The sequence below is a fragment of the Bombina bombina genome, chromosome 6 (genome assembly GCF_027579735.1).
Source record: "Bombina bombina isolate aBomBom1 chromosome 6, aBomBom1.pri, whole genome shotgun sequence".
NCBI lineage: Eukaryota > Metazoa > Chordata > Amphibia > Anura > Bombinatoridae > Bombina > Bombina bombina.
The window spans coordinates 914,752,429-914,765,255 of NC_069504.1; positions in this window are offsets into that span (position 1 = coordinate 914,752,429).

Genomic DNA, 12,827 nt, shown 5'->3' on the forward strand with positions numbered 1-12,827 from the left:
CTAAAGACTTTTGTCAATTGTCTCCTTTATTTGTAGTTTTTTTTCAGGGAAACGTACGGGTCAGAAAGCTACGGCTTCCTCGTTTTTCTTTTTTGGCTACAGAGTATCATTCCAAGTCATTCCACTAGGGATGTTGCTTCCTCATGGGCATTCAAAAATGATGTTTCTATTGAACAGATTTGCAAGGCTGCAACTTGGTTCTCTTTTCAAATTCTTTCTAAATTTTACTAATTTGATGTCTTTGCTTTGGCTGAGGCTATTTTTTGGGAGAAAGGTTCTTCAAGCCGTGTTGCCTTCTGTTTAGGTCCCTGTCTTGTCCCTCCCTTTTCATCCGTGTACTATAGCTTTGGTATTGTATTCGACAAGTAAGGATGAAATCCGTGGACTCATCGTATCTTAAAAAAGAAAAGAAAATGTATGCTTACCTGATAAATGTATTTATTTTTGGATACGATGAGTCCACAGCCCGCCCTGTTCTTAGACAGGTTATTATTATTATTTTTTGTTAAACTTCAGACACCTCTGCACCTTAGCTTTTCCTTTCTCTTCCTAACTTCGGTCGAATGACTGGAGTGGGAGCGAAGGGAGGAGCTATTTATACAGCTCTGCTGTGGTGCTCTTTGCCGCCTCCTGCTGACCAGGAGGTGAATATCCCACAAGTAAGGATGAAATCCGTGGACTCATCGTATCCAAAAAGAAATAAATTTATCAGGTAAGCATACATTTTCTTTTCCATTTACCACAGATGAACTCCAGCATCAGGTTTCCCAGTGGAGCTGCCTTGATCTAACTTTTTATCTTATTGGATTGGATTCACCATTCATCATCTCCATAACAGTACTTCAAATATATCACCTTTTTGTTGTTTACGGGACAATTTCTTTCTTCTTTTTTTATGTACACTGTTTATTTTTAGTTAATATTTCTTATATTTTTTCACAGATATTTGGTACTCACCACATGAATTTATTTATATGCAAGATAGATTTTGTATAGTTGCATAGTGTATGTTTAATAATTCTTATCAATTTTCGGAGTATATATATATATATATATATATATATATATATATATATATATATATATTACTATTAGCTAGATTACGATTTGAGCGTTATGACTCAAATAGTAGCGTTACGGGCCATAACGCATCATTTTCCCTAACGCAGCCATTACAAGTTTCAAAAAACCTCTGTAGCGCAACAAAAATCCCCATCTACGCTCAAATCCATAACGCAATCCACTTACACTCATACAAACACTGTACAATTTTTAATTTTTTAAAAATAAAAAAATTAAAACATATATAACGGAAAAAGATACAAGATCTCGGGTGTTAGAAAAAAAATGTACACAAACCCATTTTACATTGACTTACATAGACATACATGAACATACACTCATTTAGCTACATCTACGTACAAATATCATCACATACATACAGAATTCACTACATACAAACAATATACAGCACATTACGTACACAAAACATTTTTTAAATATAAAATTATTACGATTTCAGGTACTTTTTCACAGAATGACATGATGTCACTCACTTTACGCTCAACAGAAGTGTTGGAAGTTTTTTCTTTCAATTTCTAGCCTCCATTGACTTCTATGGGGAATACGTGCTCGTGCACGAGACCGGCCTCTTTCCATAAAGCACGCAATAATTTTCTCTTTTTAAACTCGTAATGGCAGCGTTATAATTGTTGCATTCATTCATTCTTGCGTAGGTCCCGCAATGACAAATAGATCACAAAATATACTATTTGACGCTGGAGTTAGGTGTTTTACATGTGTGAACATCACTACAACATCAAAATCTTTTATGAAATTACATTACATCAACTATAAATAACGATCAATTCTATCATCACAAATACATAATCAGTTTCAATAATTAACACATATTTAAATAGACATACAAAAACATTTTTAGATTTCATTATTCAGAAACAGTAGGTAATTTTAAACACTTGTCTCATTTATGTCTATTATATCATTTCATTTATTCTATTCATATGCTTTGATGAACAGCATATCTAGATAGGCTCAGCAGATGATGATTGATGGCTGCACATAGATGCCTTCTGTCATTGCCTCACACATGTGCATTGCTATTCATTCAACAAACCATATATAAACAATGAACACATTTACATCATGCAAGTACATTGGAAGGTTATTTAACAACTTCTCTCTCTGAATCATGAAAGATAAATTATGGCTTTAGTGTCCCTTTAACATCACAATTTACACATAATATACCATTAGGAATTCCGTAGAATAATAAGATATCATTAGTAAATATTATAGTCGCTTTTTTGGAAGGAACAACAATGCTATACTGCTTTATATAAATGAACATATGTGGGAGAGAATCACAATACATACATGTACATAACACACATCCCACAACGACAAAACACACATTTATCTTTTTAATCATCACACAATAAGAATGTTGCAAACTCGAACAAGAGAACGAAGATTTGGAAAGTAGACAGGCATGTAGCTAATATGATGACATCATTCTAAGCTTCAACCATACAGATTCCAACATTAGGATTGTACCGCCCCTTTAAACAGTTTCTCACTCAATATTACATATACGTAGATGAGAGGGTTGGAAGATCTTCATTATTATTGCGATTTCAATGGGAGACATAAAATATTAAAATCTCGACAATCACTTATATATATAGCATTATAGATGTCAGTCGTTAAAATATTGCAGCAGCATTGATGATCAATCAGATTCTATGCCATGTCTATGCACACATTATAGACAAGTATGCACTTTCAATAAAGTTAGCGTGTACGTGTCGTTTTTAATATAAGATCGTATTTACTAAGTATTTGTTACACATATGAACAAACATTCTGAAGATGCACTGTATATGTTAGATTTCACACTTTAACATTACGATTTATTGGGGAAAAACAACATTTCAACAAACACAAAAAAAACGCCCACTCTGAAAGCATTCGCGCCACTCAGATACAATCAAGTGTATACAATCAGCAATCATTACGAACATGCTACCATTGGACATTTTGCACTATAAATCACCTAAACATCATGGCCAAAACGTCCCTTGTGATAAACATTGTATCAAATCGCTTTTGTGTGTTTGCATACCTTGTTACTCCTTGTGTGCTTGCTCTGCTGTTTGGCTTTGTGCTGCTTGGCTTTGCAAATATGGATAACGCCCAGTTAGATTGTGTAGGTGCTGTTGGACAAGTTTTGTACAACAGAATCAGGCGGGCTTGGCATCTCCAAGAGAGGTGTGGAGAACGTCTGATTAGGGGTCCCTGTGTTAACAGAGTGAGGCTCACCTTGGATAACATGAGCGACTTCAAGGTTTTCAACAAGTATAGGCTCAATAGACAGCAGCTCTTGAGCCTGTATGATGTGCTGAAGCCTTATCTGGAGCCACGCAGACATATGCGCACTGCAATCCCTGGCATGTCCAAGATGCTATGCTGCATACATGTCCTGGTGTCCGGAAGCTTTCAATCCGGAGAAGGGTGCATATTTGGGTTGACTCAGGATACCTTCTCTGTTGTTTTTTAAAGATTTCTGAACGCCATGATAAGAATTATTAGGCTTTATGTAGGATTCCCTCAAATTGAGGACGATTGGATGCGAATCAAGAGGGAATTATATGCAACAGCTGAAATGCCCAATGTTTTGGGAGAAATAGATTGCACCCATATTGTGCTGAGGGCTCCAGTAGATGAGCGCCCCTACCGAAATTGCAAACACTTTCATAGTTTGAACATGCAGTTCGTTTGTGACGCACGGATGAGAATTATGAATGTGTTTGCGAATTTCGGGGGCTAGTCATGATGCCCGTATCCTCAGGACATCCTCAGGACAGACAGTTTCCCCATGGGTGGCTCGTTGGTGAGTACTTGTGCACAGCATGGTTCAGAAGTTAGACAATTGCCACAGTAATGTTTGCAAACAGTTGTGTTTGTGTAATGTGCAAAATGTGCAGATATAGGATACGCTTTAACCATTTATTTGTTGTTCAGCAAATGTCTAGTTTCAGAAACAAACACATACTGTACGTAGCAGGTCATAGCTTAAATGTGCAGATATAGGATACACTTTAACCATTTATTTGTCTTTCAGCAAATGTCTAGTTTTAGCGAAAAACAGATATGAAGCAGGTCATAGCTTAAATGTGGAGATATAGGATGCACTTTAACCATTTATTTGTCTTTCAGCAAATGTCTAGTTTTAGCGAAAAACAGATATGAAGCAGGTCATAGCTTAAATGTGCAGATATAGGATGCACTTTAACCATTTATTTGTCTTTCAGCAAATGTCTAGTTTTAGCGAAAAACAGATATGAAGCAGGTCATAGCTTAAATGTGCAGATATAGGATGCACTTTAACCATTTATTTGTCTTTCAGCAAATGTCTAGTTTTAGAAACAAACAGATACGTAGCAGGTCATAGCTTAAATGTGCAGATATAGGATGCGCTTTAACCATTTATTTGTCTCTTTCAGCAAATGTCTAGTTGTAGAAACAAACACATATGTAGCATGTCATAGCTTAAATGTGTAGATATAGGATGTGCTTTAACCATTTATTTGTCTTTTTCAGCAAATGTCTAGTTTTAGAAACAAACAGATATGTAGCAGGTCATAAGGTCATAGCTTAAATGTGCAGATATAGGATGCGCTTTAACCATTTATTTGTCTCTTTCAACAAATGTCTAGTTTTAGAAACAAACTGATATGTAGCAGGTCATAGCTTAAATGTGCAGATATAGGATGCGCTTTAACCATTTATTTGTCTCTTTCAGCAAATGTCTAGGTGATTTTCGTATACACAAATGCATTGTATAATTTTTTTAAATGTATTTTTTCATATCATTTTTCAGATATTTGTAATATTGACATTTTTTCAACTTAATTATTTATGGATGATTCGGGTTACATTACGCCATTATGTAATCCGGCTGACGAGGCACAGGTGCACTACAATCGAGCACACAAGCAGCCTAGGGCTGTAGTGGAGCGGATGTTTGGGCTCCTCAAAATGCGCTTTAGATGCCTGGACAGGTCTGGAGGAACCCTCCAATACAGCCCTAGTAAGGTGGCAAAGATCATTATAGTTTGCAGCGTCCTTCATAACATAGCTCAGTAGGCTGGGATGCTGCAGGCCGTCCTGGTGCCACGAGACCTACTACAAGATGAGGAGGACGACGCTGTTCTAGAGGGGCCATTCCGGGATGAGGGGGTCAATGTCAGAGACAACATCATCAACTGCCACTTCAGATGGTAAATACTATGGCCTCTATTTAACAAAGTCTGGCGGACCTGATCCGACAGTGCGGATCATGTCCGCCAGACCTCGCTGAATACGGAGAGCAATACACTCTCCGTATTCAGCATTGCACCAGCAGCTCACAAGAGCTGCTGGTGCAACGCCGCCACCTGCAGACTCGGCCAATGGGCCGCCAGCAGGGAGGTGTCAATCTACAGCGCTGCGGAATCTGTTGGCGCTCTACAAATACCTGATAATAATAATAATAATAATAATAATCAACCCTATCGTACTCGATCGGGTTGATTTCCGGCGATGTCTTTGTGACCGCTGCTTCATAACTGCTGTTTCTGGTGAGTCTGAAGGCTCGCCAGAAACACATGCCCAGAAGCTCACTACGGAGCTTGTTAAATGGGCACCTATAAGTTATATTAGGAGCATTGCGAATATAAGAGACTTTTAGTAAAATGAAAGTAGAATTGTGCAAACATGTTAGGATTTTTCAAGAAATGACTATAACAAAATCTAAAATATATTTCTTTCATGTAATTAGCAAGAGTCCATGAGCTAGTGACGTAGGGGATATACATTCCTACCAGGAGGGGCAAAGTTTCACAAACCTTAAAATGCCTATAAATACACCCCTCACCACACTAAACAATTCAGTTTTACAAACTTTGCCTCCCGTGGAGGTGGTGAAGTAAGTTTGTGCTAGATTTCTACGTTGATAGGCGCTTCGCAGCAGGCTGAAGCCCGGTTTTCCTCTCGGAGTGCAGTGAATGTCAGAGGGATGTGAAGAGAGTATTGCCTATTTGAATTCAATGGTCTCCTTCTACGGGATCTATTTCATAGGTTCTCTGTTTTCGGTCGTAGAGATTCATCTCTTACCTCCCTTTTCAGATCGACGATATACTCTTATATACCATTACCTCTACTGATTCTCGTTTCAGTACTGGTTTGGCTATCTACTATATGTAGATGAGTGTCCTGGGGTAAGTAAGTCTTATTTTTTGTGACACTCTAAGCTATGGTTGGGCACTTTATATGTAAAGTTCTAAATATATGTCTTTAAAATTTGCCATGATTCAGGATAATCAGTATTCCTTCATTCAGACTGTCAGTTTCATTATTTGGGATAATGCATATGAATAAATATTTTTTTCTTACCTTAAAAAATTTTCAATTGACTTTTCTTTCATGTAATTAGCAAGAGTCCATGAGCTAGTGACGTATGGGATATACATTCCTACCAGGAGGGGCAAAGTTTCCCAAACCTCAAAATGCCTACAAATACACCCCTCACTACACCCACAAATTAGTTTTACAAACTTTGCCTCCTATGGAGGTGGTGAAGTAAGTTTGTGCTAGATTCTACGTTGATATGCGCTCCGCAGCAGGTTGGAGCCCGGTTTTCCTCTCAGCGTGCAGTGAATGTCAGAGGGATGTGAGGAGAGTATTGCCTATTTGAATTCAATGATCTCCTTCTACGGGGTCTATTTCATAGGTTCTCTGTTATCGGTCGTAGAGATTCATCTCTTACCTCCCTTTTCAGATCGACGATATACTCTTATATATATACCATTACCTCTGCTGATTTTCGTTTCAGTACTGGTTTGGCTTTCTACAACATGTAGATGAGTGTCCTGGGGTAAGTAAGTCTTATTTTCTGTGACACTCTAAGCTATGGTTGGGCACTTTTTTATAAAGTTCTAAATATATGTATTCAAACATTTATTTGCCTTGACTCAGGATGTTCAACATTCCTTATTTTCAGACAGTCAGTTTCATATTTGGGATAATGCATTTGAATAAAACAATTTTTTTCTTACCTTAAAATTTGACTTTCCCTGTGGGCTGTTAGGCTTGCGGGGGCTGAAAATGCTTCATTTTATTGCGTCATTCTTGGCGCTGACTTTTTGGCGCAAAATTTTTTTTCTGTTTCCGGCGTCATACGTGTCGCCGGAAGTTGCGTCATTTTTGACGTTCTTTTGCGCCAAAAATGTCGGCGTTCCGGATTTGGCGTCATTTTTGGCGCCAAAAGCATTTAGGCGCCAAATAATGTGGGCGTCTTATTTGGCGCTAAAAAAATATGGGCGTCACTTTTGTCTCCACATTATTTAAGTCTTATTTTTTATTGCTTCTGGTTGCTAGAAGCTTGTTCACTGGCATTTTTTCCCATTCCTGAAACTGTCATTTAAGGAATTTGATCAATTTTGCTTTATATGTTGTTTTTTTCTATTACATATTGCAAGATGTCCCATGTTGAAGCTGAGTCAGAAGATACTTCTGGAAAATCGCTGCCTGGTGCTGGAGCTACCAAAGCTAAGTGTATCTGCTGTAAACTTTTGGTAGCTGTTCCTCCAGCTGTTGTTTGTATTGAATGTCATGACAAACTTGTTAATGCAGATAATATTTCCTTTAGTAAAGTTACATTACCTGTTGCTGTTCCATCAACATCTAATACTCAGAGTGTTCCTGATAACATAAGAGATTTTGTTTCTAAATCCATTAAGAAGGCTATGTCTGTTATTCCTCCTTCTAGTAAACGTAAAAAGTCTTTTAAAACTTCTCATTTTTCAGATGAATTTTTAAATGAACATCATCATTCTGATTCTGATAACTCTTCTGGTTCAGAGGATTCTGTCTCAGAGGTTGATGCTGATAAATCTTCATATTTATTCAAAATGGAATTTATTCGTTCTTTACTTAAAGAAGTCCTAATTGCATTAGAAATTGAGGATTCTGGTCCTCTTGATACTAAATCTAAACGTTTAGATAAGGTTTTTAAATCTCCTGTAGTTATTCCAGAAGTTTTTCCTGTTCCTGGTGCTATTTCTGAAGTAATTTCCAGGGAATGGAATAATTTGGGTAATTCATTTACTCCTTCTAAACGTTTAAGCAATTATATCCTGTGCCATCTGACAGATTAGAATTTTGGGACAAAATCCCTAAGGTTGATGGGGCTGTCTCTACTCTTGCTAAGCGTACTACCATTCCTACGGCAGATGGTACTTCCTTTAAGGATCCTTTAGATAGGAAAATTGAATCCTTTCTAAGAAAAGCTTACTTGTGTTCAGGTAATCTTCTTAGACCTGCTATATCTTTGGCGGATGTTGCTGCAGCTTCAACTTTTTGGTTGGAAGCTTTAGCGCAACAAGTAACAGATCATAATTCTCATAGCATTATTATTCTTCTTCAACATGCTAATAATTTTATTTGTGATGCCATCTTTGATATCATTAGAGTTGATGTCAGGTATATGTCTCTAGCTATTTTAGCTAGAAGAGCTTTATGGCTTAAAACTTGGAATGCTGATATGTCTTCTAAGTCTACTCTGCTTTCCCTTTCTTTCCAGGGTAATCAATTATTTGGTTCTCAGTTGGATTCTATTATCTCAACTGTTACTGGAGGGAAAGGAACTTTTTTACCACAGGATAAAAAATCTAAAGGTAAATTTAGGTCTAATAATCGTTTTCGTTCCTTTCGTCACAACAAGGAACAAAAGCCTGATCCTTCATCCTCAGGAGCGGTATCAGTTTGGAAACCATCCCCAGTCTGGAATAAATCCAAGCCTTTTAGAAAATCAAAGCCAGCTCCTAAGTCCACATGAAGGTGCAGCCCTCATTCCAGCTCAGCTGGTAGGGGGCAGATTACATTTTTTCAAAGGAATTTGGATCAATTCCGTTCACAATCTTTGGATTCAGAATATTGTTTCAGAAGGGTACAGAATTGGCTTCAAGATAAGGCCTCCTGCAAAGAGATTTTTTCTTTCCCATGTCCCAGTAAATCCAGCGAAGGCTCAAGCATTTCTGAAATGTGTTTCAGATCTAGAGTTGGCTGGAGTAATTATGCAAGTTCCAGTTCTGGAACAGGGGATGTTTTTTTTTTCAAATCTCTTCATTGTACCAAAGAAGGAGAATTCCTTCAGACCAGTTCTGGATCTAAAAATATTGAATCGTTATGTAAGGATACCAACATTCAAAATGGTAACTGTAAGGACTATCCTACCTTTTGTTCAGCAAGGGCATTATATGTCTACAATAGATTTACAGGATGCATATCTGCATATTCCGATTCATCCAGATCACTATCAGTTTCTGAGATTCTCGTTCCTAGACAAGCATTACCAGTTTGTGGCTCTGCCGTTTGGCCTAGCAACAGCTCCAAGAATTTTTACAAAGGTTCTCGGTGCCCTTCTGTCTGTAATCAGAGAACAGGGTATTGTGGTATTTCCTTATTTGGACGATATCTTGGTACTTGCTCAGTCTTCACATTTAGCAGAATCTCATACGAATCGACTTGTGTTGTTTCTTCAAGATCATGGTTGGAGGATCAATTTACTAAAAAGTTCATTGATTCCTCAGACAAGGGTAACCTTTTTGGGTTTCCAGATAGATTCAGTGTCCATGAATCTATCTTTGACAGACAAGAGACGTCTAAAATTGATATCAGCTTGTCGAAACCTTCAGTCACAATCATTCCCTTCGGTAGCCTTATGCATGGAAATTCTAGGTCTTATGACTGCTGCATCAGACGCGATCCCCTTTGCTCGTTTTCACATGCGACCTCTTCAGCTCTGTATGCTGAACCAGTGGTGCAGGGATTACACAAAGATATCTCAATTAATATCTTTAAAACCGATTGTACGACACTCTCTGACGTGGTGGACAGATCACCATCGTTTAGTTCAGGGGGCTTCTTTTGTTCTTCCGACCTGGACTGTAATCTCAACAGATGCAAGTCTTACTGGTTGGGGAGCTGTGTGGGGGTCTCTGACGGCACAAGGGGTTTGGGAATCTCAGGAGGTGAGATTACCGATCAATATTTTGGAACTCCGTGCAATTTTCAGAGCTCTTCAGTCTTGGCCTCTTCTAAAGAGAGAATCGTTCATTTGTTTTCAGACAGACAATGTCACATCTGTGGCATACATCAATCATCAAGGAGGGACTCACAGCCCTCTGGCTATGAAAGAAGTATCTCGAATTCTGGTTTGGGCGGAATCCAGCTTTTGTCTAATTTCTGCGGTTCATATCCCAGGTACAGACAATTGGGAAGCGGATTATCTCAGTCGCCAAACGTTGCATCCGGGCGAATGGTCTCTTCACCCAGAGGTATTTCTTCAGATTGTCCAAATGTGGGGACTTCCAGAAATAGATCTGATGGCCTCTCATCTAAACAAGAAACTTCCCAGGTATCTGTCCAGATCCAGGGATCCTCAAGCGGAAGCAGTGGATGCATTGTCACTTCCTTGGAAGTATGGTAGATACGGGAGCGGGCAGCGCCTAGACCTATACCTGCTGCACTATAAGGAAGACCCCCTAATAGGTCTGAGAAGAAATACAATTGTGGATATATAGGAGCGCCACAAGGCTAAGGTATCTATCAGGAACCAGTACTTGTAACAATTAACAAGAGTACTACTCACAGTAAAAATGATATACAGTTTTATTACATAGTCATAAAACCAAAGCTAAAAGTGCTCCAAATAAATTAGGACCACACAAGTAAAATCGCAAATGGGTACAAGACCAGAGGGTATATAAAAAACAATGGGGATATTTAATCACAATAAAAAATCACAATAAAATGTTATAACATCATGAGACAATTGTTAAAATATCACGGAATATGCTGAGAATTAATACACATAAAATGAGGGGGGGGTGACTCCACTATCCAACTCAATAAAATCAATAAATCACTATAATATGTCAAATCGATAAAAAACTCCAATGAGGTGATGGTGAAATGGTTCACCATATACAATAATGATAATCAAGAGGAGCTTATAGTAAAGTGCACAACAAATACATATCAATACAAATAAAAATAAACAAATTTGGTGTAGGATCACAATGAATCGAGGGGTGTAGGGCAAGTGAAATAAATCAACGTGTGAAAAAATGAAACAATGTCAAAATGAAACAATGTCAAGCATACATGTGTAACAAATGTTTATCAATTGTGTATGGGTGCTCCAAAAAAGAAAAAAGAAAGAAGAAAGAAGAAAACGTTTTCAAAATCAAAAAGTGGCAATAGTAAAAATAAAAAATTGAAAAAATATAAAAATATAAATATAAAAATGGGGTGGTCCAAGTGGAACTAACTGTGTATACTTTAGTGTATCAGATGGAGTGATCGAATAAAGTGTACAAACAACTTGTAAAAAATGACATATAAAAAATTACCACAAATTTTACAAATATCGAATCACAAATGGTGGATCAAATAAATAACCAAAAATGTCCTATAAAGAGTCCATAATTAAATCCAACTGGTGGGAAAACGATCCTAAGAACTTGTCCTGATCCGGTATCCTAGTTTGACAAAAACATGGACCTGAAATCAGAAAAAAAAGGAAAAACTCCTCAACAAACAGGGCCTATGGGGTGTAGCTTATCGGTAAATAAACTTACCCCCAAATGCCGATGGATCCTGGTGAAATATGAAGCCTCACAAATCTCTTGGTTAGTCTACGCGTTTCGGCCCAACAATAGGGCCTTTTTCAAGACATGATGAGGCTTTAATATCACTGACCTTATATATCTAATGGTGTGGGAGTGTCTCTAATGAAAGTGGCGCCAAATTGACTTACAGATGGTTAAGTTCCCGCCAAACGCTTACCGCGTTGTCATGCCACTAACCGGATCTCTACTTCCGGATCACTTCCGGTTTCGTCATTTCCGGTTTTTCCGAACAACTTCCGGTAACAGTATTTCCGGTGGTAGCGCGGCCATTTTGCTTATGGGCTAGAAAGGGGCGCTTGTGGGCTAAATAGTTTTGCTATATCAAAATATGGAAATGGTCCATGACTAGATTTTAGGCTCATAAATACCAGGATTTACATATTTACAAATTACAACTGAGGTGTATGACAAGAAATTTAAAAACAAAACTGTACACTGGCAACATCTAATCTAACTATGTGGTAACATAATGTTTTAAAATACTCAAAATATGTAAGGAATCTACAATATGTAATTAGTATACGGATCTTACTGGAAATTTTATAATGACAGGTATAGGCTGAACATTCGAAACATGTGAAATAAGGCTCCTATTTGAGTTTATCAAATGTTGTATCTTGTCCTAGAATACAATTACTAAAATCGATCAAACATATACATAAATACTAGGTTCCGTGAAGGAATTTAATAAACTTTAAAAACACATGTATTTGGGGAACTGATAGGCTTGGGCTCTCTAAAAGTGTATCTAAGTAGAGAACAGGGGGAACCACCAAAAGATATAACTCAATGTGGAACGGGAGGTGTTTAAATTGCTTCGTTTATTCATGGAATAGATGCACTATTTCAAAGTTGGCATTATGTCCTTTGGGGTAGATGCAGTCCAGATTAAATATCCATTTTGATTCTATTTTTAACATTCTGGATTCCATGTTTCCACCCCTCCAATCCTTGTTCAATTTGCATATTCCCATGAATTTAAAACTTTTGTTACTTCCTCCATGTATTTCTTTAAAATGTTTATAAAGAGGCAGATCTGTCTTTCCCCATTTTATCTGCAGTAAATGTTCC